General features: G+C 40.0%; 2 long non-coding RNA genes across 2 annotated transcripts in view; one reads left to right on the top strand and one right to left on the bottom strand.

Moving 5' to 3' along the window:
* Positions 1-4462, top strand: part of LOC145523761 (uncharacterized) — a 49556-nt gene extending 45094 nt beyond the window's left edge. The window contains exons 6-8 of the long non-coding RNA XR_014066880.1: positions 1883-2000; positions 3212-3376; positions 4161-4462. This is a non-coding gene — a long non-coding RNA (uncharacterized LOC145523761). The remainder of the gene's footprint in view (positions 1-1882; positions 2001-3211; positions 3377-4160) is intronic.
* A 10404-nt stretch (positions 4463-14866) lies between these two features.
* Positions 14867-21828, bottom strand: LOC145523759 (uncharacterized). The gene is made up of 2 exons (XR_014066878.1): positions 21235-21828; positions 14867-16991 (listed from the first exon to the last, which is right to left on the bottom strand). It is a non-coding gene; the product is annotated as an uncharacterized LOC145523759 (long non-coding RNA).
* Positions 21829-24785: the final 2957 nt, after the last annotated feature.

Raw genomic sequence — 24785 nt, 5'->3', positions numbered from 1 at the left:
GCATTAATATCTGACATTTTGTTTTTTTCTTTCTGACTTACTTCACTCTATGTGAGACTCTCCAGTCCATCCACATCCCTCAAGTTGTGCCAACGTTTTCTGATTTCACTCATTTCTCCTAGCCTGGCCTGAGCCATTTCAGGTCCACTGGTGAGTGTGAAATGGTTAAACAGTAAAAGTTCACAGGTCTGCAGCTGTGGGCCATGAAGATGAGGTGTCTGCTCACTGGAATAGTCACGTTCTGGGAGGATCTGTTCTCCTTACACTCAATCCAGAAGTGTCATATATGTTCACAGTTCACTCTACTCATGCCCAAGTCACACACACACACACACACACACACACACACACACACAAAATACTGACAGAAAATTCTAGAATGGGAGGAAAGACTCTCCCATAGATGTAGCAACAACCAGAGTCATTTGGAATGTGTGACTATACTGAAAATGTGAGTATCCATCACTTGCAGAGAAAGTGAGCATCCTTTTCAGTCAGGGCAAAAGACACTACACCGGAAAGGTGGCATCTTGTCTAGAGTGGGCCTGGAGGAGGGGATACCCTGAGGAGCACCCACAAAGAAAGTGGGCCTGATGATTCAGGAGGCTGACCGAAAACAGGACCCAAACATTCCACTGTTTCCAGCTGCTGCTGCTGCTGCTGCTAAGTCGCTTCAGTCGTGTCCGACTCTGTGCGACCCCATAGACGGCAGCCCACCAGGCTCCACCGTCCCTAGGATTCTCCAGGCAAGAATACTGGAGTGGGTTGCCATTTCCTTCTCCAGTGCATGAAAGGGAAAAGTGAAAGTGAAGTCGCTCAGTCATGTCCAACTCTTAGCGACCCCATGGACTGTAGCCTACCCAGGCTCCTCCATCCATGGGATTTTCCAGGCAAGAGTACTGGAGTGGGGTGCCATTGCCTTCTCCCGTTTCCAGATGAGAGCCTCCCAACCGCCAACAAAGTGGATACTCTGCAAATAGTTACAGTGTTTCTTTCCTGTGATTGACACCTGTAGTGACCCCAGTTGGGTAGACACCCCCCAACTAGATTTCACTTCTTGTGCAGCCACATTGCAACACTTAGATGATAACTTTGAAGGCACAGAAATAATAGAGAAAACTACATTATAACAAGAGTAGGGAGACCAGGAACAAAACATTCTTTACAGAACTTGGCTTGAATAGCACTGTCCTCTTGTGCTATTTCCTATAGAGTCCAGGATTTCCAAATATTTTAAAAAAGGTAAAGCCAAAGAATTGGTTCTGGGTTGTTTTTCTGCTATCTCAGTATACTTGGGTCATTTCATTGTATTCTACCCAGCCTTTAGCTCTTAGGTGGGAACCAAGGGAGCCATTAGGCCCACATCTCTCCCAAGGGCCCAAGCCCGTCAGTTAGAGCAGGGCCGGGTCATTTTCAAGGGTGGGCCATGTTGCGTGTTCAGAAAGAAGTGGGAGGGAGGTGAACCCATCACTCTGCAGACATTTTCTCTGAAGCAAAGCGCCAGTTCTCCTCCAGCACAAACTCTGCTGGACTTTGAGGATGGCAACCTTGTGGATGGCTGGGTCTTCCTGCTAGCACACCCCCAGAGGAGCCCACTGTAGGTCTGGACAGTCTCCAGACCTGGAATTAGCCACCATACTGAATTAAGGACCCAATCTTTGCTTATTCATCCAATAAACATTTACTGAACACCCACATATAGATAAAAGAGAAAAGTTTCAGGATCCACAAAGCTCTCAACATAACTGTGATGATCAAATTTGACTTAACGAAACCAAGGTAGGGAGAACAGGGCTGGTTGCATATCTAAATGGCTCCATCCTGGAAAGATCCAGGGTGTCACAAAAGGGGCTTTCTGAAATGTACTCTTCCCTTCATGCAGAGCAGCATTTAAACACTTGTCTCTGAAGACAGAGAAAACACAAGAACAGCTGTGCAGAAGTGAACACATGATGTTCTTATAGAATAACATGTTTAATTAAGTGCCCGCCATGTGCCAGGTACCCTCCTAATTCCTTTATGTGCCTGTTTAATCACCACAGCCACACTGGCTGGGGCCAGACTATGTGCTAGGCATGCTTTTACACGCTTCACAAGTACTAATTCATTTACTCCTTGAAGCAGCCCTATGGGGAGGTAGTTTATAATCCTCATTTTACAGATGAGGACCTGAGACACAGATAGGCAAAGTAATTTGGTCAGGGCTACACAGGAAAGGAGAGGAAGAGCCAGGATTGGATTTCAGGCACTCTTGCTATGGACCCCACACTCTTAATCACGGTGCTTCATCCCAGGTGTCAGGCACAGAAGCAGAAGTGGGGTGTCTGGTTCAGTGAGCGCCTGTCCCCATTACCAGGTATACTGTACTTGTATGGGGACAGAGACCAGGGTAGAACTTTCAGCTGGACTGTGGGGACGAGGGGAAAACAGAGAGTGAAGAAAGAAAACATGAGTTCATACAAAATATATGTGAGTTCAAGTCAAGTCTAACTTCACCAATTGACGGGCTGCTCTGAGCCTCAGTTTTACTCATCTGCAAAATGGGGATAATATTGTCTGCCTCACAGAAGTTTGGTAGGAATTCAGTGATGCATAAAAACTCTTCAGACAGAGCTAGCCAGCAGAAAATTCTAATTACTTCTCATAATCCGGGGCCCTCCCTCACAAACGAAGATTTTCTGTGGAGCAGGACAGGGTTGTGCACTTACTTAAACTGCTCCCAGAGCGTCTATGGTGCCTGCAAAGATGCTGCTAATGGGTTCTAACAAGACACAAGCATATAGGCCGTTGGGATCACAGTGATATAAGCAGTAACACTTGAAGTCCCTTCTGGTTCAAACACTCAATGTTCTGGACTCAAGATTACCATCCTTATGGTCATTGCCAACACGCTGATTAATACCTGTGCGAGAAAAATCACATTTGTGTTGGGAAATTAAATGAAGACTATCCTTGGGCAAACTTCCTTTGCCTTAGAAAGAACACATTGGCAGGAAATGAATATATTGAATGTAATACATACCTGTTTAAATACCAGTACAAATCAATTATTCCTCAATTCTAATAAAGTTCAGAAATAACACTTTCAGAAAAAAGTTATAGTGACATTGGAGGAGATGGGAATCCTCTTTGTTTAGTTGAAATTCCCATAAGGAGAAGATTTGACACATCTTCAGACTTTCCAAATGAAATCTTTTTTTTTCTTTTTTAGACAAAAAATTAAAAAATAACTATCCGTACTCTGATGATGTCCAAAAAGCAACAAATAGCATCACTGACAATTCCAAGCAGCTCCTTAATATCATGGATAGATGCTGTAGCAGTCAATATAGAGGGTTATATAAGTGAGATGTTTGGGAGCGAGGAAAAAAGAAAGGTGAGGCAAAGGTGATACATTTTTCTAATCTGATTTTACAATGGCTCAATTACTCTCTTTCACACTTCATTTCCCATGCGCCTCTAAATGTATACAGCTCATGAATGCGATCCACACCCCTGGAATATCGCCAATCAACCTCTGTACCTTAAAACCCAACACCTCGGGGCAAACCTTCCTCATCCTCTCTTGGCTGTGCTAATTGATCTCATTAATTGGCTAAAAGCTATTTATTTCTCTCTAATAAATACTTCTTAATTCAATTAATGTCCTTCCTAAAGCACATGCTAAATTTAGAGATTGTGCTTTAACAGCAGAGGTACCATGATGCAGGAAGATTGCTATAATAGCAAATTCATTCTTTCCAGAACATTAGCCCAGAATTTTTAATAACCTCGCAGGAGCAATCAGGTTTGCACAGGAGCACAATGGCTAAGTCTCTGGCCCAATTTATTCTCTTACTCAGATACCCAGTCTAATTCACAAGCTTGAAATGTATCCATTTTAAATTGGGATTTTAGAGGTCTTCTTGATAGAAAGCAGTAAAGTAGTATGCTCCAATTCCAGGCATGGCTAATGGAAATCTGATTCCTAACTGTTATTTAATTACCTGGATATTGTGTTCTTGGTTTCTGTGACCCATTACATACTGTAACATCTTTATTTAAATGGCATCTTGGGTCATCTTTTCAACAACCTATTAAAGAAATAACTGAGTTATCTATAGTAAAGGAACTCATTTATTAACAGTTCTAAATTGAATAAATTATTCTTTCCCTTTCAGATGGTCAACAAAGTAAATGATCAACAAATGTTCCTGAAGCATCATAGGGGCAGGAGGGCCATTGTATGCCTAGGATTGGCTGGCCATGGATTCCTTTCAAAGACTGACCCAAAGATAACTTGACACCTTCTGTACCTTCTGTTCATTTCTTTATAGATCCAACTCCTGTTTCTTGCATTTTCTAATTATCCTCAACACTCATTCTGAAAATGTCATTCCTGAAGCTTTTGGAGAAAAAGAAACCTACTAAATTTGCAGATAAGAGAATTTCATGTGAAATAAATTTGCATTTGGGTAGCAAATGGGTTGAAGAAGTTTTAGTAAAATGAACGATCATGCTCACTCTCACCGAATGAAAGGAGGCAGAAATTATTTGATGTCTTGATAGCAGACCAGGATTAGAGGCTGTGATTCAGCTAGGGTCACCTCAGCCTCACAGGGAGACTCAGTCCCTTCTCCACTTCCTCACCATCTCTGGAATCTCTCTCTCTAATTCTCCAAGGTCCAAGGCATCAAGTCTTCCATGTGAAGGAGTTAGAAAGCATGGGTGTATTTGTTTTGTTAAACAAAGACACTTCCTTTTCTGGAAAAAAGATATCAATTTTAAGAATCCCTTTTTAGATTTTGTTATATGAGAACTGTCAAAACTTGGGGAACAAAATCCTTCAACGTACATCAGTAGGGAAATGAATAAGTCAAAAATGATGTGTCCATATTATAGACTACTAATATTATGCATTTTAAAAAAGAATGGAGTACAACTGAATGTTAGAAGTTGGGAATTATTCACAACACTTTCAATTTTTCTTTAAGTACTGAGTAGACACAAAATTATAAATATACATAAAGTATAATGAATAGCCAACTAAGGTCCTGAACTCACTTGACAAGTTAGAAAAACCAACTACATCATTACTTTGAGGGGCTCCCTCCTCATCTCACCTCCTATGGTCCTGATGTTCTTTGGAAAATTATTCTTGTTTCTCAAATCTGTAAATAATATATTTAAGTTTTATGTCTTTGGACTTTAAAGGACTAGAAACATACCTTTTATATTCTTTTTGACTTGCTTTTTTACATTAAAGAATAAGTTCATGACATTCTTTCACATCGACGTGTAATGTATAGTTGTTTCATTTTAACTGCTATGTAGTACCCCCTCATAAGCATATGCCACAGTTTTTAAAAATATTCATTAGCCAGTGGACATTCTTGTTTCTTATAGTTTTGTTTTTACAAAGAGTGACACTATTCTTTATATTCTTGAATATTTTAATTTTCCAATCTGGTAATATGATTTTAATTTGCATTTACCTAATTACTAGTGAGGTTGAACATCTTTTCATGTATTCAGTCATTTATGTTCTCTTTTATAAGTACCTATTCAAGCCTTTTGTCATTTTGCTATTGTTTTATTATCAACTTTAAAAATCTGGTTTTATTTATATATTTTGAAAATGAGTAGTAAGCCATCTTTATATCTTCTGGAAATAATTATGATATGTATTTATATGTACCTGTGAGAGAATCTCTCAGTTTGGAGCTTGTCTTTTTACTCTTTTTATAGAGGTTTTAAATATTTTCCTTTTTGAAATGTGCTTTTTGTGTCAAAACCTCCTTACCTTAAGATTACAAAGAGATTTTTCTATATTGTCTTCTGAAATAAAGGTTTCAATATACTTCACAATTTGGTTTCTAATGGTTTGATTTGGGGCTTCCCACGTGGCACTAATGGTAAAGAACCTGCCTGCCAGTGCAGGAGACATGAGAGATGTTGGGAAGATCCCCTGTAAGAGGATATTCCCACTCCAGTATTCTTGCCTAGAGAATCCCCATGGACAGAAGGGTCTGGGGGGCTACAGTCCATAGGGCTGCTTAGAATCAGACACAACTAAAGTGACATATCACTCACTCACACACACACAGTTAGATTTTAAAAGAATGGATTGAGGAAAGTGTTAACTTTCTTTTTTTCCTTATTCTTGCTGTAGACAACAAATTATTCTCTAATTATGACTTACTGAAAAATTTTTCCTTCTCCATCATTTGCAATTTTAGCTCCATTATAAACTGTTTCCCCATATGTATGAGTCTATTTCTATACTCTCTATTCTGTTCCATTGATCCATTTGTATCAGTGTACTAAGACCACATCATATTAGTCACTGTTGCTGCTGTTAAGTTGCTTCACTCATGTCCGACTCTGTGTGATCCCCATAGACGGCAGCCCACCAGGCTCCCCCGTCCCTGGGGTTCTCCAGGCAAGAACACTGGAGTGGGTTGCTATTTCCTTCTCCAATGCATGAAAGGAAAAGTGAAAGTGAAGCTGCTCAGTCCTGTCTGACTCTTAGCGACCCCATGGACTGCAGCGTACCAGGCTCCTCCATCCATGGGATTTTCCAGGCAAGAGTACTGGAGTGGGGTGCCATTGCCTTCTCCCCATATTAGTCACTAGGTTATTCCTAATAATTCTTGTTAACTGGTCAAGAAAATGGTCCCAGAGTTTGGATCAGGATTTTCTTAGCTACTCTTAACTTTTGAATCCCTTTCACATAAATCTTAGACTCTTCTTTTTTAATTCTTTAAAAAGATAGAGATTTGGTTGGGACTGAATTGACCTCCTCAATCAATCTGGAAAATTGACATCTTTAAAATATTGAGTTATTCAATCCATGAACATAGTACACCACTTTACTTGTTTAAAGCTATGATAGTAAAGACATCTATTTATCTATTTTAGCCCGTATGTGCAGTTGTATTTCTATATTATGAGGTTATTTCTCAGTTTACAAGTTGAGAATTATTATACTTTTCTGACAACGATATAGAAACTCTTATTCTCTCATAATTCCCTTTACCTTAGAGTCTCTTTTGTTTGATAGGAATATAGCTGCTCTTGCTTATTTGTTTGTTTGTTTTGATCTCTATTTTGGCTACTGTATCTTTTCCCATAGTTTCATTTCAATCCTTCTGAAATCTCTGTCTTATGTCTGTTGTTAAAAGCCTATAGTGTGGTTTATTTTTAAAGTCCACCCTCAAAATCTAGTTTAATCTCAACTACAAAATTTAGCCAACTAAAATTTATTTTAAGTAATGATATATTCTGATTTATTTCTATCATTTTTTTATTTTTTCTTTACTATTTTCTTGTTTCCTTTTGAATTCAGTGTTTTTTCTTTACTAACAGTTTGACAGTTACATACCTTATTCCTGTTTTTGCTTTTTCTTTTTGTGGTCATCATAGAAGTTTTAATATGCACACTTAACACATAAAGTTAATAAATATTTTTACCTCAATTCAGGAAACGTTAGGACCTGAAACGCGTCAACGTCATCCCCCTGCCTCTTCTTTACATGCTAGTGTTGTAGCTGGAGCCCAGCAGAGCCAGGACCAAGGCTTTAGAGGTCATCTGCGTCATGTTTTTTTCTGAAGCTGAAGTTCACTTCTAAGATTTTCTTCTCTCCCAGGATCTTCTATCACCAGTTTTGGATGGAACCAGAGAGCTCATATATAGACATTTGTGAAACCAGGGCAAGTGACAAGAGGAAAACACTGCCTTTTGATGCATCTTTACCAGGGTGAAAATGCCAGGGGAATATTCTCCCTGTACTTTACCTGCTCCCAGGTAAATCCAATCCATGTGGACTCAGAGGGTATAGCAATGAAAGGCTGTGATTATTGGCATATTCTATGTTGGCTGAGGGGGCACCTCAATGTAGTTGTAAGAATATTCTTAAGTCCTTTTCAGAGAGGGGAACTCTGAGACTGTGAGAGGAAGTGACTGAGGTCACCCAGGAGTCAGTTGGCAGGACCAGAAATAGACTTCAGGTCTCGCTCAGTTCAGACAAGGCAGCATGTTCTGCTTTGATGATGCTAGAGAGAGAGAGATTCAACAGATACCATAGTTATGAAGTCAATACAAGAGAATTATTCACCTGAGAGTAGTCCTTTCTTCCCGCCTTCCTCTCAAGCCCATCTAAAAACCCTCTGCTCCTCATGTCACTGTTAGGGATATTCCTGATGTGGGAAGCCCTGAGTGGTAAGCCTGCAGCTGCCTCCCCTGACAGCTGTGAGCACGTCTTGTGATTTCCGCAGGCCTTTCGTGCCTCTTGGTTGCTCCTTGCCTTGCTGCTGAGTGTGGGAAAACTCTGCGTGGGAGAAATTCTGTCTTGAACCCATGGGGCGGGTGCCACTGCTGGCTTGTTCCTTCCGAGGACACCAGCCAGTGTCTGTCTGCGTGAGGGGTGGCTCGAAAACAGCTTGAAGGCACAGGGAGGAGGCACACTTAGGACTCACCCAACTCTGAAGTCCCAAAGGCAGGGCCGCAAAGAGCAGAGAGATTCTGAAACGGATCAGGCTTCCTTTGGTTTCCTCCCGGACAGGGCAGCTTGAGGCCCCACCCGCCCTCCTCCAAGAGACCAAGGCCCACACAGCAAGGCAACGCTTGCCTTTGGATTTTCTCTTCTTCCCAGAAATAAGAGGGTACAGAGAAAACACAAATGGGATCTAAATGTGGTAAGATTTGCAGAACCATGAGGTTTCGCTGGGTCAGGAAGAGAATAAAAATAGTCTCTCGGGATGAATCTTGGCCAGAAAAAGAGAGACAAGCGAAGAGCAAGAAAATGCATAGTAAAATTTCACTTTTTTCCAACTTCCTATTTGGTTTCACTGTGTTTTTTTTTTTTTTTTTTCCGAACCAGTCATTTCTCCCACCACCTTCATGGTATTTCTGATGAGTAGACGAGAAAATCAGAATCCACAGGACTGCGAGGTGAGGGAACTTCACAGATGGGCTCATAAAACCTGTGATGAAGATGGATCTCAGAAGAGGACACTCTACCCACAGAGCCAGCCAGACCAGCTGCTGCGACACAGACCTCAGCCCTCAGCAGCAGTATGGCCACAAAACAAGAGTGGAGGGCAGACTCCAGAGGCTGAGGAGGAAGAGCAACTGAGGGTGCTCCCAGCTGTCCCTGACAAGCAACTGCTCTCTCAGTTCTGGAAATCTGCAGGATGGAGACACCCCTGTTTTCCCCAGACAGCTCGTTCCTCTCTGTCTGACACTTATGACCATTTCCTTGGGGGTGATCCAGTCTGCTCTCACACAGTTCCTCCTTATCTCCAGATGCTCTTGTAATATCCTAGCATCATGACTTAAAGATTCCATTCACCTGTCATTGCAGTCATAATAATTTTCTTTTAGAGGACTGTCTAAAGAAACTCAACTGTTCAAGGTCAGCAATCGTGAGAATAATTCACACTTTGAGATTCTCTCTCAGGACATTAAGTCAAGTTCTTCAGATTGCAAGTAACAGAGACTCACTAAAGGAGGGGACATGGGTAAACCTATGGCTGATTCATGTTGATGTTTGGTAGAAAACCAATGCAATACTGTTTCTTGCTCCTTGGAAGAAAAGGTATGACAAACCTAGACAACGTATTACAGAGCAGAGACATTACTTTGCTGACAAAGTTCCGTCTAGTCAAGGCTATGGTTCTTCCAGTAGCCATGTATGGATGTGAGAGTTGGACCATAAAGAAGGCTGAGTACCGAAGAATTGATGCTTTTGAACTGTGGTGTTGGAGAAGACTCTTGAGAGTCCCTTGGGCTGCAAGGATATCCAACCAGTCAATCCTAAAGGAAATCAGTCCTGAATATTCATTGGAAGGACTGATGCTGAAGCTCCAATACTTTGGCCACCTGATGCCAACTCATTAGAAAAGACCCTGGTGCTGGGAAAGATTGAAGTCAGGAGGAGAAGGGGACAACAGAGGATAAGATGGTTGGATGGCATCAGCAGCTCAATGGACATAAGTTTGAGCAAGCTCTGGGAGATAGTGAAGGACAGGGAAGCCTGGCGTTCTGCAGTCCATGGGGTTACAAAGAGTTGGATACGACTGAGTGACTGGACAACAATGCAATGGTGTAAGGCAATTGTCCTTCAATTGAATAAATTAAAAAAAAAAAGTAAAAAGAGACCCACTCAAGCTGTTTTAAGTAAAAACTGTGTTCTCATTTTCTTTTCTTTCTTTGTTTTTTTCCTCATAAGGAATAAGGGATATCTTGTGTTACCCAAGCCCAAAGAAGACCCTGGGACTTATCAGAAGTTAGAACGAGGAACAAGGAAGCCCCAGGTGAACCCAGACCTCAGCAGTACCTTGGCTGCTCTCTCCTCCTCACCAGGTCTCACTGTGTCTTTCCTCTTCCTCCCTGAGTGCCCCCTATTCCCATGACTTTGCAAAATGCATTTCCCTGTTGAGACATCTATGTGCACAACCAAACAGAACTACCCCAACCTCAGTCTCACAATCTTTCTTGGGTATCAGTCAGCATGGCAGGTAACAATTTCAAATTTCTGGAGATGAAAATTAAAGTGGCTCATTTTGGGTTAGGAGACAAACCCTGGTCCAGTTAATTATGTCCTGAAAGAGGAGGGGCTTACGGTTGAAATAAAGATATGTGCCCACCCTGTGTGGGTGAGAGCCAGGAGAGACAGATCCCAACACCCATCTGCTATGGAGACTAGCAAATGACTTTGATAGACTTAAAGGAATTAATAAGCTCTGTCCAGGCACTGTATCTAAGGAAACAACAGCTCTGGAACCTTGGAGGAGAGATGCACTTGCTTCCTTCCCAGACATTCTTTACTTTGTTAGGACTATACTTCCCCAGGGGGTGGCTGTCCTGGAGAGGCTGTCCTTGTAGATAATTTCTGGTTTGGGGGGTTTAGAATCAGAGGGATAGGGAGCTGAATGCCTCCCACCATTTTTTTCCCCAATATCTCACTTCAGTCAGGCTTTTCTCTACCCTGATATCACTTAGCAGATGCTGGCATCAGTGGTCTGGATGTTTATTGAAGATTTATGAAGTCCAAAAAAGAAGCAGAAAGTGTTCCCAGGCTTTGTGGACAGAAGGCAAAAGGAGAAATCAAAAATTTTTCTGCGTGTCTGTCATCTCTGTATAAACTCTGACCCTCCTCTTCCCCAAACTATTGATACAACCAAAATCTCCCCCTTCCCCAGCCCTCGGTTTTCTTAACTTCTGGAGTTGCATCAGGTTTAATTTGAGGGTAGGGAGCCAGAACTGATGATATGCCATTTTGTCACCTACCCTGGGAATTCTAACTCCATAAGTCTTGAGATCTAACTTTCACAACAATCTACATGTGGCATTCTAAATAATCCACCATTTACAGGTTTCTTTGAAATAAAGTTTATTTTTTATTAAATTACAGTTGATTTATCATGTTGTGTTAGTTTCAGGTGTACAGAAAACTTATTCTGAAAAGAATATATATATATATATATATATATATATATATATATTCTTTTCCAAATTCTTTTCCATTCAGTCAGTTCAGTTCAGTCGCTCAGACTCTTTGTGACCGCATGGACTGCAGCATGCCAGGCCTCCCTGTCCATAATGAACTGCTGGAGTTTACCCAAACTCATGTCCATTGAGTCAGTGATGCCATCCAACCATCTCATCTTCTGTCATCCCCTTCTCCTCCTGCCTTCAATCACTCCCAGCATCAGGGTCTTTCAAATGAGTCAGCTGTTTGCATTAAGTGGCCAAAGTATTGGAGTTTCAGCTTCAACATCAGTCCTTCCAATGAATACTCAGAACTGATCTTCTTTACGATGAACCGGTTAGATCTCCTTGCAGTCCAAGGGATTCTCAAGAGTCTTCTCCAACACCATAGTTCAAAAGTATCAATTCAGTGCTCCGCTTTCTTTATAGTCCAACTTTCACATCCGTACACGACTACTGGAAGAACCATAGCCTTGACGAGACAGACCTTTGTTGGCAAAGTAACGTCTCTGCTTTTTAATATGCTGTCTATGTTGGTCATAACTTTCCTTCCAAGGAGTAAGCATCTTTTAATTTCATGGCTGCAGTCACCATCAGAAGTGATTTTGGAGCCCAGAAAAATAAAGTCAGCCACTGTTTCCACTGTTGCCCCATCTATATTCCATGAAGTGATAGGACTGGATGCCATGATCTTAGTTTTCTGAATGTTGAGCTTTAAGCCAACTTTTTCACTCTCCTCTTTTACTTTCATCAAGAGGCTCTTTAATTCTTCTTCACTTTCTGCCATAACGGTGGTGTCATCTGCATATCTGAGGTTATTGATATTTCTCCCAGCAATCTTGATTCCAGCTTGTGCTTCATCCAGGCCAGCATTTCTCATGATGTACTCTGCAGAGAAGTTAAATAAGCAGGGTGACAATATACAGCCTTGACGTACTCCTTTTCCTATTTGGAACCAGTTTGTTGTTCCATGTTCAGTTCTAACTGTTGCTTCCTGAGCTGCATACAGGTTTCTCAAGAGGCAGGTCAGATGGTCTGGTATTCCTATCTCTTTCAGAACTTTCCACAGTTTATTGTGATCCACACAGTCAAAGGCTTTGGCATAGTCAATAAAGCAGAAATAGATGTTTTTCTAGAACTCCCTTGCTTTTTCGATGATCCAGCAGATGTTGACAATTTGATCTCTGGTTCCTCTGCCTTTTCTAAATCCAGATTGAACATCTGGAAGTTCATGGTTCACTTATTGTTGAAGCCTGGCTTGGAGAATTTTGAGCATTACTTTACTAGCGTGTAAGATGAGTGCAATTGTGCAGTAGTTTGAACATTCTTTGGCATTGCCTTTCTTAGGGATTGGAATGAAAGGTGACATTTTCCAGTCCTGTGGCCACTGCTGAGTTTTCCAAATTTGCTACCATATTGAGTGCAGCACTTTCACAGCATCATCTTTTAGGATTTGAAATAGCTCAACTGGAATCCCATCACCTTCACTAGCTTTGTTCATAAGGTCCACTTGGCTTCGCATTCCAGGATGTCTGGCTCTAGGTTGGTGATCGTACCACCGTGATTATCTGGGTTGTGAAGACTTTTTTGTATAGTTCTGTGTATTCTTGCCACCTCTTCTTAATATCTTCTGCTTCTGTTAGGTCAATACCATTTCTGTCCTTTATTAAGCCCATCTTTGCATGAAATGCTCCCTTGGTATCTCTAATTTTCTTGAAGAGATCTCTAGTCTTTCCTATTCTATTGTTTTCCTCTATTGCATGTCACTAAAAGATATTGAACACAGTTCCCTGTGCTATACAGTAGGTCTTAATTGTTTATCTATTTTATATATAGAAGTGTGTATCTGTTAGTTCCAAACTGCTAATTTATCCCTCTCTCCCCCGCCCAGATCTTATTTTTAAAGCAGTTTTAAGTTCACAGAAGAGTTGAGCAGAAGGTATCAAGATGCCCTTATCCTTCCTGCCTGCATGTGGTCACAGCCTCCCTATCAACATCTCCACCAGATGGTACATTTATTACAATCTATGAACCTATGCTGACACATCATTATCACCCAGTCTGCAGTTTATATTAGGGTTCACTCTTGGTATTGTACATTTTATGGATTTTGATGAATGTATTATGACATGTATCCACCATTACATGTTTTAAAGAGTAGTTTCACTGCCCTAAAGTTCTCTGTGTCCTGTTTATTTCTCCCTGCCCTCTAACCCTTGGTAACCACTGATTTTTTTTTTTTTTTTTTTTACTGTGTCCATATTTTTACCTTTTCCAGAAGATCATACAGGGAAGCATACAGTAGCCTTTTCAAATTGGCTTCTTTCACTTAGTAATAACATACATTTAAAATTCTTCCATGTCTTTACATGGCTTGATAACTTATTCCTTTCTAGTGCTGAATAATATCAATGTCTGAATGGACTACAGTTTATTTAAACACTTCTTTATCAAGGGACACTTTGGTTGCTTCCAAGTTTTGCCAACTATGGATAAAATTGCTATACACACACACGTGCAGGTTTTTGTGTGGACCTAAGATTTCAACTCATTTGGTTAAAGAGCACAATGGCTAGATCATATGGTAAGAGAACGTTTAGGTCTGTAAGAAACTTGAAGACTGTTTTCCACAGTGGCTGCACCACCTGCATCTGCACCAGCAGTGGATGCGTTTTCTTCTTGCCCCACATCCTTGCCAACACTTAGTGTAGTCAGTGTTTCAGATTGTGGTCATTTAAATAGATCTGTAGGGGTATCACACTGTTGTTTCAATCTGCAAATACATAATGACATATTATATTGAATACCTGTATATATGCTTGTTTGCCATCTGTGTCTCTTCTGCAATGATGTGTCTGTACTTCTTCACTTTTTATTCTAATGAAATTTCTGAGAAGAAATTCCGTAAGGATGTTTTTGCATGGAATTACTGTAATGCTCCCTTGTTAGCTTTTATTTGTGATCAATTTTCTGCAAAACTAAAATTTCATCCCCATTTTATAAAACTAAAACCAAAATGAGCTCAAGTATTGGATTCGTCACCAGTAACATAGATGATTACTATTTTTAGAGTCCATGAATTGATATTGTTAATCACATTATCATTTTTAGAATACCTTTTTAAAGTTGGAGACAATATTTATATTTTTCTTCAATGAATAAGTAATGGTTCCATACATAGCTGCTTCTAAGTTCTTAAGTATAAGAAAACAGAAGCCATTGTACCCAACTGCACTGACTAAAATCACGTTTTACTTTCAAAAGTACTTTTCAGTTGCTTTCCTTCCAATCATAGCATACATCTCACCTTTGTAATATAGAAAGCTTTAGCTTTTAGGTCATAGGTTTTTTTAAAAATAGAACAAGTAAAACCCATGAAAAGCTTCCAACTTCTGAACTTTACACTAAGGTTTTATTTTCACAAACTAGATGAAGAATGTGCACTTTTTAAACAACAACAACAAAAATGGAAACAGACATTTTAATACAAATTGTTCCAGGTAAGAAAATACATTTAAGAAAATAATCATGGATGATAAAACACATCAGGGTTCCTCTTATGGATAAATCTGAATATCTCAAAATGCAATGATATTTGATATCAATGAAAGAAAAATACATAAGTTGGACTTCATCAAAATTTTAAAGAACAATAAATCAGAACACTATCCAGAGAGTGAAAAGACAACCCACAGAATGGCCCAAAATGCTTGCAAATTGTGCATCCAATATGATGCTGGATACTAGAAAATATGGATAGGTATATATTCAAAATATCCTAAATGTTCAGAATATATAAAGAACACACACACATATATATATATACGTAAAGAATAAAAGACACACAATTCAACTTTAAAAAATGAATGAAGGCTTTGAATAGACTTTTCTCCAAAAAAGATATACAAATGTCCAACAAACATATGAAAAGATGCTCAATGTCCTTAGTCATCAGGGAAATGTGAATTAAAACCACAATGAGATATCATTTCACAACCAATAAAATAGATACAATCCCCCAAATGGAAATTCGTGAGCATCAGTGAGGATGTGGAGAAAATGGAACACTTATACATTGTTGGTAGGAATTTTAAATGGTACAGCAACTATGGAAAATAGTTTAACAGCTCCTCAATAAGTTAAACATAGAATTACACTATATCCCAGCAATTCCACTCCTGTCTGTACCTGAAGAATTCAAAACAGGTGTTCAAACAAAATCTTGTACACAAATGTTCGCAGCAGTTCTACTCATACTAGCCAAAAGGTACAAACAACCCAAATGTTTACCAGCAGATGAATGGATAAGCAAAATACCATACAGTGGGATGTCGCTCAGCTATAAAAAGGAGTGAAATATAGATACATGCTACAACATAGATGAACACTGTTCTCAACAATTGTCTAAGTGAAAGAAACCAGACACAAAAGACCACATATTATATGATTCAATTTATAGAAAATGTCGACAATAGACAAATCAATGGAGATAGAAGTAGATTAGCAGTTGCCAGGGGTTGCAGGAGTGGTGAATGGGAGCATTCACCACTGAATGTAAATGTTATGTGATGCTATGCTTTACCACAGTAAAAAGGGCAATTGCTGCAAAAGCATCATTTAAGTTTCTTTCATTAGTAAATCTTATGGCAGAAACTAGTGCTTCTGCTGTGTAAAAATAGAACTTTTCTGAGTTTTAAGCTTCTTTCCATGGGAGAGTTGTAACATTTCAAATGTTTCTTACCTTCATCCCATGTTCTAAAAGGGTATATTATTTGTTACAGTGATTTGAAAAGTATGTCTACTTTTCACAGTTAATTTGGCCTCTACAGGTGTCTGTTAAATCTTGGAGATCAAGATGTGTGATTTGTTCAGTAGCTCTGTCATGTCTGACTCTTGTGACTGCATGGACTGCAGCATGACAGGCTTTTCTGTCCTTCACTATCTCCCAGAGTTTGCTCAGACTCATGCCCATTGAGTCAATGATGCCATCCAACCATCTCATCCTCTGCTGCTCCCCTTCTCCTCCTGCCTTCAATCTTTCCCAGCAACGGGGTCTTTTCCAATGAATTGGTTCTTCACATCAAGTGGCCAAAGTACTGGAGTTTCAGCTTCAGCATCAGTCCTTCCAATGAATATTCAGGGTTGATTTCCTTTAGGATTGATCTCCTTGCTTCCCAACAGACTCTCATGAGACTTCTGCAGCACCACAATTCAAAAGTGTCAATTCTTCAACACACAGCCTTCTTTATGGTCCAACTCTCACATCCATACATGACTACTAGAAAAACCATAGCTTTGACTATGCATATCTTTGTTGACAAAGTGATGTCTCTGCTTTTTAATACGATGTCTAGGATTGTTATAGCTTTTCTTCCAAGGAGCAAGCGTCTTTTAATTTCATGGCTACAGTCATCATCCGCAATGATTTTGAAGCCCAAAAAAATAGTCTGTCACTGTTTCCATTTTTTTCCCATCTATTTGTTCTGAAGTGATGGAACTGGATGCCGTGATCTCAGTGCTGTAGGATACAAATAACAAATGGTGGAGAGGGTGTGGAGGAAAGGTAATCCTCCTATACTGTTGGTGACAACGCAAACTGATGCGGCTGCTGTGGAGAACACTGTCTGGGCATATCTCCAGACAAAACTTTAATTCAAAAAGATACATGAACACCAATAGCAGCACTATTCACAATAGCCAAGACATGGAAGCTACCTAATATCTATCGATAGATGAATGGATAAAGAAGAAGTGGTACAAATATACAGTGGAATACTATCAGCCATAAAAAAATGAAATAATGCCATTTTCAGCAACATAGATAGACCTAGAGATTATCATACTAAGTGAAGTCAGAGATAGAAAGACAAATATCACATAATAGCACTTACATGTGGAATCTAAAAAGATGATACAAATGAATTTATTTACAAAACAGAAACAGACTCAGACAGAGAGAACAAACTTGTGACTGCCAGGGGAAGAGGGTTGGGGGAAGGGTGGAGTGAATATTTGGGATTAGCAGATGCAAACTGTTATACAGAGAATGGATAAACAACAAGATCCTACTTCATAAGCACAGAGAGTTATATTGACTACTCTAAGATACACCATAATGAAAAATAATATTTTAAAAATAATGTATATATATATATATATACACATATGGTTATATATAACTGAACCACTTCGCTGTACAGCAGAAATTGACACAATATTATAAATCAACTATACTTCTTTTTAAAAAAGGAAAAAATAAACACTGTTGGACACATATTTATGGATCTTCCTAAATTTTATAGTTTTGGGCTTTATTTCCCAGTGTTCAATAAACTATCTTTCATTTTTCCAATAAAGCTGATGATTAAGCTATCAAAATACCTGCATCTAACACTCTTGGATTCATGGGTATCTTAGATTTAAATTGATTTTCAAAACTATCTTTGCTTATTACATGTATTTTTTCCTTACAAATGAATCAGTTATCATGATAGTTTCCCATATAATTTTGACCCAACTTAGGTTCTTGTTAACACTTTTTAAATTCTATACTCATGCTCTATCACTCAGTCATGTCTGACTCTTTGCAACTCCATGGACTGTAGCCCATCAAGCTCCTCTGTCCATGGGATTTTCCAAGCAAGAATACTGGAGTGGGTTGCCATTTCTTACTCCATTTTAATTCTATGAAGTTAGTCAAATGAGGTCTCTTTACTAAAATTTTTTACATGTATTTAGATTAATTGATAATATTATGTATTACTAATAAATACCACTGCAATACAGTTAAAGAATGTAGAAAATTATGAAGAAGAAAGTATAAGTCACTCAAAAACTTCTCACCTACACGTAATGTTAACATTTTAGTAAAAAGCCATGTAAATATATACATGAAATACCTGTGGAATGCTTAAAATTATCTTGCAACTTGAATTTTCACTCAACTACTCATAGTGGATATATTTTAATCTCAAAAATTCTTTTCCATCATCTTCTTTTACAGCTCAAAAATAGTCATTTATGGGGCCATATCAAAATTTATCTTGTGAGAAACATTATTTCTGTTTCTAAAAACTTCATTCTAATGAATGAACAACATAACTTTACACACACACACACCTAGCTTTTGAGAATGCATTCCCTGAAGTTACAAAGTAAAATTAACACATTTTACGTTTTGATTTATGTTGAAATGCAATGCTAATCCACTCTCTGAATGCCCCCAAGGAACCCCACTCTCTCCACCCCCTTAACAACAATCTTTGAGGTGTGATAAATGAAAAGTCGCATCTTACAGTTTATTTTAATTTTCAATTTTTAATTGCTACTAAAGCTGAATTTTTTCTTGTATTCAATAGCATTTTTTGTTTCTTTTGTAAGCTGCATAATTATGTGGTTTGCTCATCCTTATTGAGTTAGCTTCTTTCTCTTTTTTATTAATTTGTAACAGTTCTTTGTATATGAGCGTATATATTAATATGTACGTGCTGACGCTACTGCTGCTAAGTCGTGTCAGTCGTGTCCGACTCTGTGAGACCCCATAGACGGCAGCCCACTAGGCTCCACCATCCCTGGGATTCTCCAGGCAAGAATACTGGAGTGGGTTGCCATTTCCTCCTCCAGTGCATGAAAGTGAAAAGTGAAAGTGAAGTCGCTCAGTCGTGTCTGACTCTTAGCGACCCCGTGGGCTGTAGCCCACCAGGCTCCTCCGTTCATGGGGTTTCCCAGGCAAGAGCACTGGAGTGGGGTGCCATTGCCTTCTCCAATATGTATATAGAGATCTATATATATATCAGTCCTAAAGGAAGTCAGTCCTGAATATTCATTGGAAGGATTGACTCTGAAGCTCCAATACTTTGGCCACCTGATGAGAAGAACTGACTCATTAGAAAAGACCCTGATGCTAGGAAACATTGAAGACAGGAAGAGAAGGGGACAACACAGGATGAGATGGTTGGATGGCATCACTGACTCAAAGGACATGAGTTTGAGCAAGCTCCAGTAGTTGGTGATGGAAAGGGAAGCCTGGCATCCTGCAGTCCCTGGGGTCACAAAGAGTTGGACATTACTGAGCAACTGAACTGACTGATATAGAGACCTTTTTCCATATTCATTGCAAATATGATCTCAAAATATCATTTGTATTTAAATAGTGGTTTCCTCACCATTTTTCTTCCTTTCTTAAGAAATATTATCACAAAATTTTCAAATATATATGAAAATAATCATACAATGAATCCCTATATATCCGTTACCCTCATCAACAATTATCAAAGATATTACCAACCTGGTTCTATTCCTCAACTGCTTTTATTTGTTTATAATTGTTTTTTTGCTGGAGTATTTTAAAGCATGGCTCATCTTACCCATAAATACACCAGTAGGCACCTCTGATAAGGATATTTGGCACATAACTATAAGCCATTTTCCCAATGTGAAATCATTTTGGATGATACATCTCCAATTCAAAATACCACTCCTAGGTCATTTTCCTTAGGCTGTTTTGCCTATTTCACTGGAGACAATTTCATCTATTTACTTTGCATACCTTCTTGCACATTTCTATCATTCTTATCAGACTCTCCTTTCCTACAAAGAATGTTTGCTCCACTCAGATGTTCTCTACACGTTCATCACAATCTCTTTCCTGAGCATCAAATGACTGTGGGCCTTTGAACCTACAGGCAGTTGTAGTTCTCATCTCCAAGGCCTCTCTTCAATTTCTGCTCAATATTTCTAGTTGTAGTGAAAGCATGTGCTGAGATCTCAGGGTCTCCCTGCTAATTTTCCATGTTGTAGGCATTTACACAGGCATTTGGGGGAAGTTATGGGTTTTCCCCAAAGCATTTCCTACTTACTAACTGCCTAACTCACAGTCAAGTGTAGAATTCCCCCAGATCAATACACTGACTTTAGTCTGATGTTAACTCATCTTCCTTAAACCTCCCCCTTGCTTATGCGGGAGGAAGCTTTTCCCAAGAGTTCTGTCTTTACCAGGCACCTCTCTCCTTTTACTCAGGAGGACTTTCCCAGGAAAATCCAGCTGCAAGCAAGAAACACCCAGCCTCTCTGTGAGGGCACTGCACAGGTCAAAGGCTGGGGGATCTTTCCCTCCACCACACATCTGTCTTAATAACACTTCAGGTAGGAGGACTGTCCACTTCTTCACTCCTACTCACACAGTCCTGAAGTCACACCATCCAGGCTTGGCTGAAGGAGTTCAGTCTGTGTAGGTTAGCAGGTGATGGAGAGAGTGGTTGTGTTTGTGCCTGTTTCCGGGTATGATAAGTTCTGACTGCTTTTAGCAGTGTTAGCCCTCAATGCCCAGGACCTTCTGGGAAGGCACTGCAAGACAGAAGTGGGGGATAGACTTAGAGATCAGGGGCCAAGAACCTGCAGAGCCATTCTCCAAGGCTCTTTTCTCAGGTCCATGCAAGCCCACAGGAAAACTCTCCCAAACCTAAATCAGTCATGGAGGATCATTAAGGGAAACTGAAGGTACCATCTTTCAACCACTCGGATCTTATGAATGAAGGGGCCAGAACTTAGGAAGATGACCTGAATGACTTACTTGAGGCTAGAGAGAGAATCCTGGCCAGAGCCAGGTCTCCTGACTCTTATGAGTGACACTCTCCACCTACCCAACCAAACCACACTGTCCCTGGCTGGTGACACTCTCCACCTACCCAACCTATACCAAAGCTCAGAAGACCAGTGATGGTTCTTTCAAGTATCTCTTCTTGTCCAGAGCCTAAAATCACCTTGACAGGGTTGACCACCATGGTCAAGCTAATTCCAAGTGACTTCAAAGATAACTTGTTCCATCTGGGGTCCCATCAACTGCAATTGTAGAAGTCTCTCATCATGGACAGCAGGAAGATGGCATCAGATATGGGTCTGTTGGAAGAGATAAGGTCTACTGAAACAAAAGAAAATGGTGTGCATAGGATAAGAAGAAAAATAAACTTCAGGGGGAATCAATTACTAACCCTGGTATGTATGCTCGGGAGGCCCCAATCCAACACTTTAATTTCATCCTACCCTTGACCTGCCTTAGTTCTTAAAGTACTCAGTCTTTTGTCTGTGAAAAGACAACAGGATTGGGGCTTTAAGAGAAGAAATAAATATTAAGTCATTCTCCAGGTTTTCTGCAGCTATGTCTCATATTTGACAATCTCACACTCACCGACTTGACAGTCTGCTTTCACTAATCCATATGCATATAAGGTGTATATTACCCCCACGTCTACGAGATTCTCACTTAGCCAACGACATCTGTCTGTGAACTGTCATGAAATGCTAGAATGATTCTTTTTCTTTTGTGGTGTCAATTCCTTTTTCTGTCATTATGAACCTTGTTAAATACCCTCTTTCCTCCCCTTATGAAAGGCATGAACTGAGTGCTGAGTTTCAAACATACCCCCTTAGCACATCCAGATGGGGAGAAAAAAAAAGCACATCTAGCTATCTACTTAATCAAACATCTACTTTTCCTCCATCAACGGGGAGGAGGCCCTTTTGTACATTTAACAAATTCAAGCAATTTAGCAACTGGGTTAAAGCCTATGTAAAGTACTTCAACAACGTGGGGAATAAAGACACTGGTCTTCTGTCTTAGAATTGGTTAATGGAAGACGTGAAGTCTCAAAGCACGCACAATCGTGAGTTCTTACCGAGCTGCCTAATGCACTGCTGGGAAAACCTCGTGAAGTTTTCCGTCACGGTGGGGGGAGGTGGGTTGACAGTTTTTGCCTTTGCTGTCAGTTCCACTGTGGGAGGCTCCTAAATTTATTATATCTAGGAAGTAATTCTGGTGCAAGCCTATCCTGGAGGAAGCTAGCATGTTGTACACTCTTCCGAATGTATTGTCGGTTATCAATCCACGGCTGTGGTGACTGAGCCTTGGTAACTCCATAAGCAGTGACCATGGGCGTGTCTCTGTCTAACTTGATCAAGCAGACAGACCTCCCTGGTGGTCCAGTAGTTAAGACTCTGAGCTTCCCCTGTAGGGAGCATGGGGTCAATCCGTGTTCAAGGAGCTAAGACCCCACATACTGCACAGTGCGGGCAAAAAATTAAATTTAAAAAAAGTTGTCAACTTGATCAAGAGGAAGCAGAGCAAGAAATAAATCCCATCAGTCTTTCTACGTCAACCAGCTTGCCAAGCCTTAGATAAAAAAATATATTCAGAGAATAAAATGGTGTCATCACAGTGGGCAGCAGTGTTTCCCACTGGTGTGCATATCTCCATAAAGTACCATTTCTCCCAAGCCATCAAAATGCTCAGCACTGCCTGTTAGAAGATCAGATGTCAAATATCACTTTCAGATCATCCAGAAGGAATTTTGTCTTTTTGCAATCTCCTCATTTTGGGAGGCTCCTTCACCTCAGTTTCCTCATCCACAAAATAAGAATGATAACGTGGTCCAACTTCCTGGGGAGGAGAAGGAAGATGGATGGGAGCTTTTTGCTGACTAGCTCAAAAACCATGCAAACATAAATCACTGAGTACTGCCCATGCTGCCTCACTGCTGCCCTAGGCGCCCGTAGCTGGCACTGAAGCCAACGGGTGCTCCAGGAATGTGCAAGAAATATGCACTGGAGAGCCAAGTATAGCATATCCTGGTGGTGATGACTGAAGTGCTGCTGTAGTGGAGGGGCAGATTTAAGTGTATGATTATCGACCGCCGAACTTGGACCTGCTCTAAGAACAACTGCTCCATCAGGCTCTCCAGCTCAAAGGACATCAATCATTGGGTGCAACACTGGAATCCAAAGGGCCAGAGGCTGCCCTTGGAGGTGAACAAAGGACTGCTTACAGACCAGAGGAGTGAGGAGCAAGGTTGACCTCACTTTTGCTTCATAAATCATCTGATAATAAAGGAATTAAACCAACACCCAGTTCCTATTGATCTACAATAGTGCTTGAATGACAATAAATGCACATCTGCACTCTACATCTGAGCCAATGAGGCCAAATCTCTCAGTTGTCAGGTTGGTCTCCTAATCTCTCCTAATCTCCTCAGGTTAGTCACATAGTTTGTCATCTTTCAATGACTGCGAACTATGTCTCCAACTACCATCAATCATCTTACAAACATACAAAATCCCCCATCTCAACTTGTACCAACAAGTATTAACAGTGGCATTTGCTATCAGTCAATCAATACAACATTACCCCTTCTCATAAAATGCAGGGACATTTACTACAACGTACTGGAAACACACTGCTTGGCAGAGAATGTTTATGAGATATAATCATAGAAAATAAAGGGATATTACAATGAGAAACCAACCCTTTAGTTTAATTGCAAAAGACTGTTTAAGCTAAAGGAAATTGTGTATTTGAGCTCTGAAGTGGAAATAAAGTTGCCAGTTTCTGAGATGCATATCACAGAAAATGAGTTCTTTTTCTTCATTAGGAAAACATATCTGCAAGTAACAAGAATATTGCAAATAAATACTAAAAAAATACATATCCTTTGGTCTGTTAGTAGCTACAGAATATATTGTATCTTTAAATAATGCTTAAATCACCGACTTAGGTAAATACTGACTCCTGTTCCTGTATTCTGACCCTATAGAAATAAAAGATCATCACCCCACACAACACAACTCGAATAGGATTAGGAAAAGTTCATTATGAATCTGGAGTTGCATTTTTTAATTACTCTTTGTCTCCTTTTTGGAAAATAGCTTAAAATGAACAGAATAATATATGTATAAGGATAGTGTAAAATAAAACATCAGATTCTCTATAGGCCCAAGAAGGAAAGAAACGTGGCACTTTCTGTGCTGTGGCTATAACCGCTGAGGAAGCACTGGAACAGGCGAAGATGAAACCCTACGGTGTCCATGAACCGGGTGCCCCAGATGGACTGATGAACAAAGAGAAGGCAGGTCCTTCCAGGTCTAAGGCCAATAAAGAGTAGTTTCTGTGCAGACTGGAAAACAAAGACGACACTCTTTGCTGTTTGACTTAAATAATATTGTTTTTCCTGAGTTAGAGAAGTCAGATTAACCCTTCAAAAGTTGTACTCATAAATGGAAACAGTGGTTAGGTGTTCTGGTCACTGTTGGCACTGAGGAAACAAAGGGGGAAATCCCCATCTTCCTAGAGCATGAACAAGAGATGCTGAAGGACGGGGAAGCCTGGTGTGGGGTCGCAAAGAGTCGGACACAACTTAGCTACTGAACAAGAAAATGAGGTAAGTGTTAATTTTACAACATGTTACAGTTGATGAGGGCTGTAGGAAAAAAATGTAATGGAGAGCAGGAAATGTTTGGGCGGGGTGGGGGGAGTGTTGCTGTA

The sequence above is a fragment of the Giraffa tippelskirchi genome, chromosome 10 (assembly GCF_054371585.1).
Source record: "Giraffa tippelskirchi isolate mGirTip1 chromosome 10, T2T-mGirTip1v1.2.pri, whole genome shotgun sequence".
NCBI classification, from domain to species: domain Eukaryota; kingdom Metazoa; phylum Chordata; class Mammalia; order Artiodactyla; family Giraffidae; genus Giraffa; species Giraffa tippelskirchi.
Note: the sequence above shows the minus strand (reverse complement) of the source record. Positions and strands in the feature narration are given on the sequence as shown.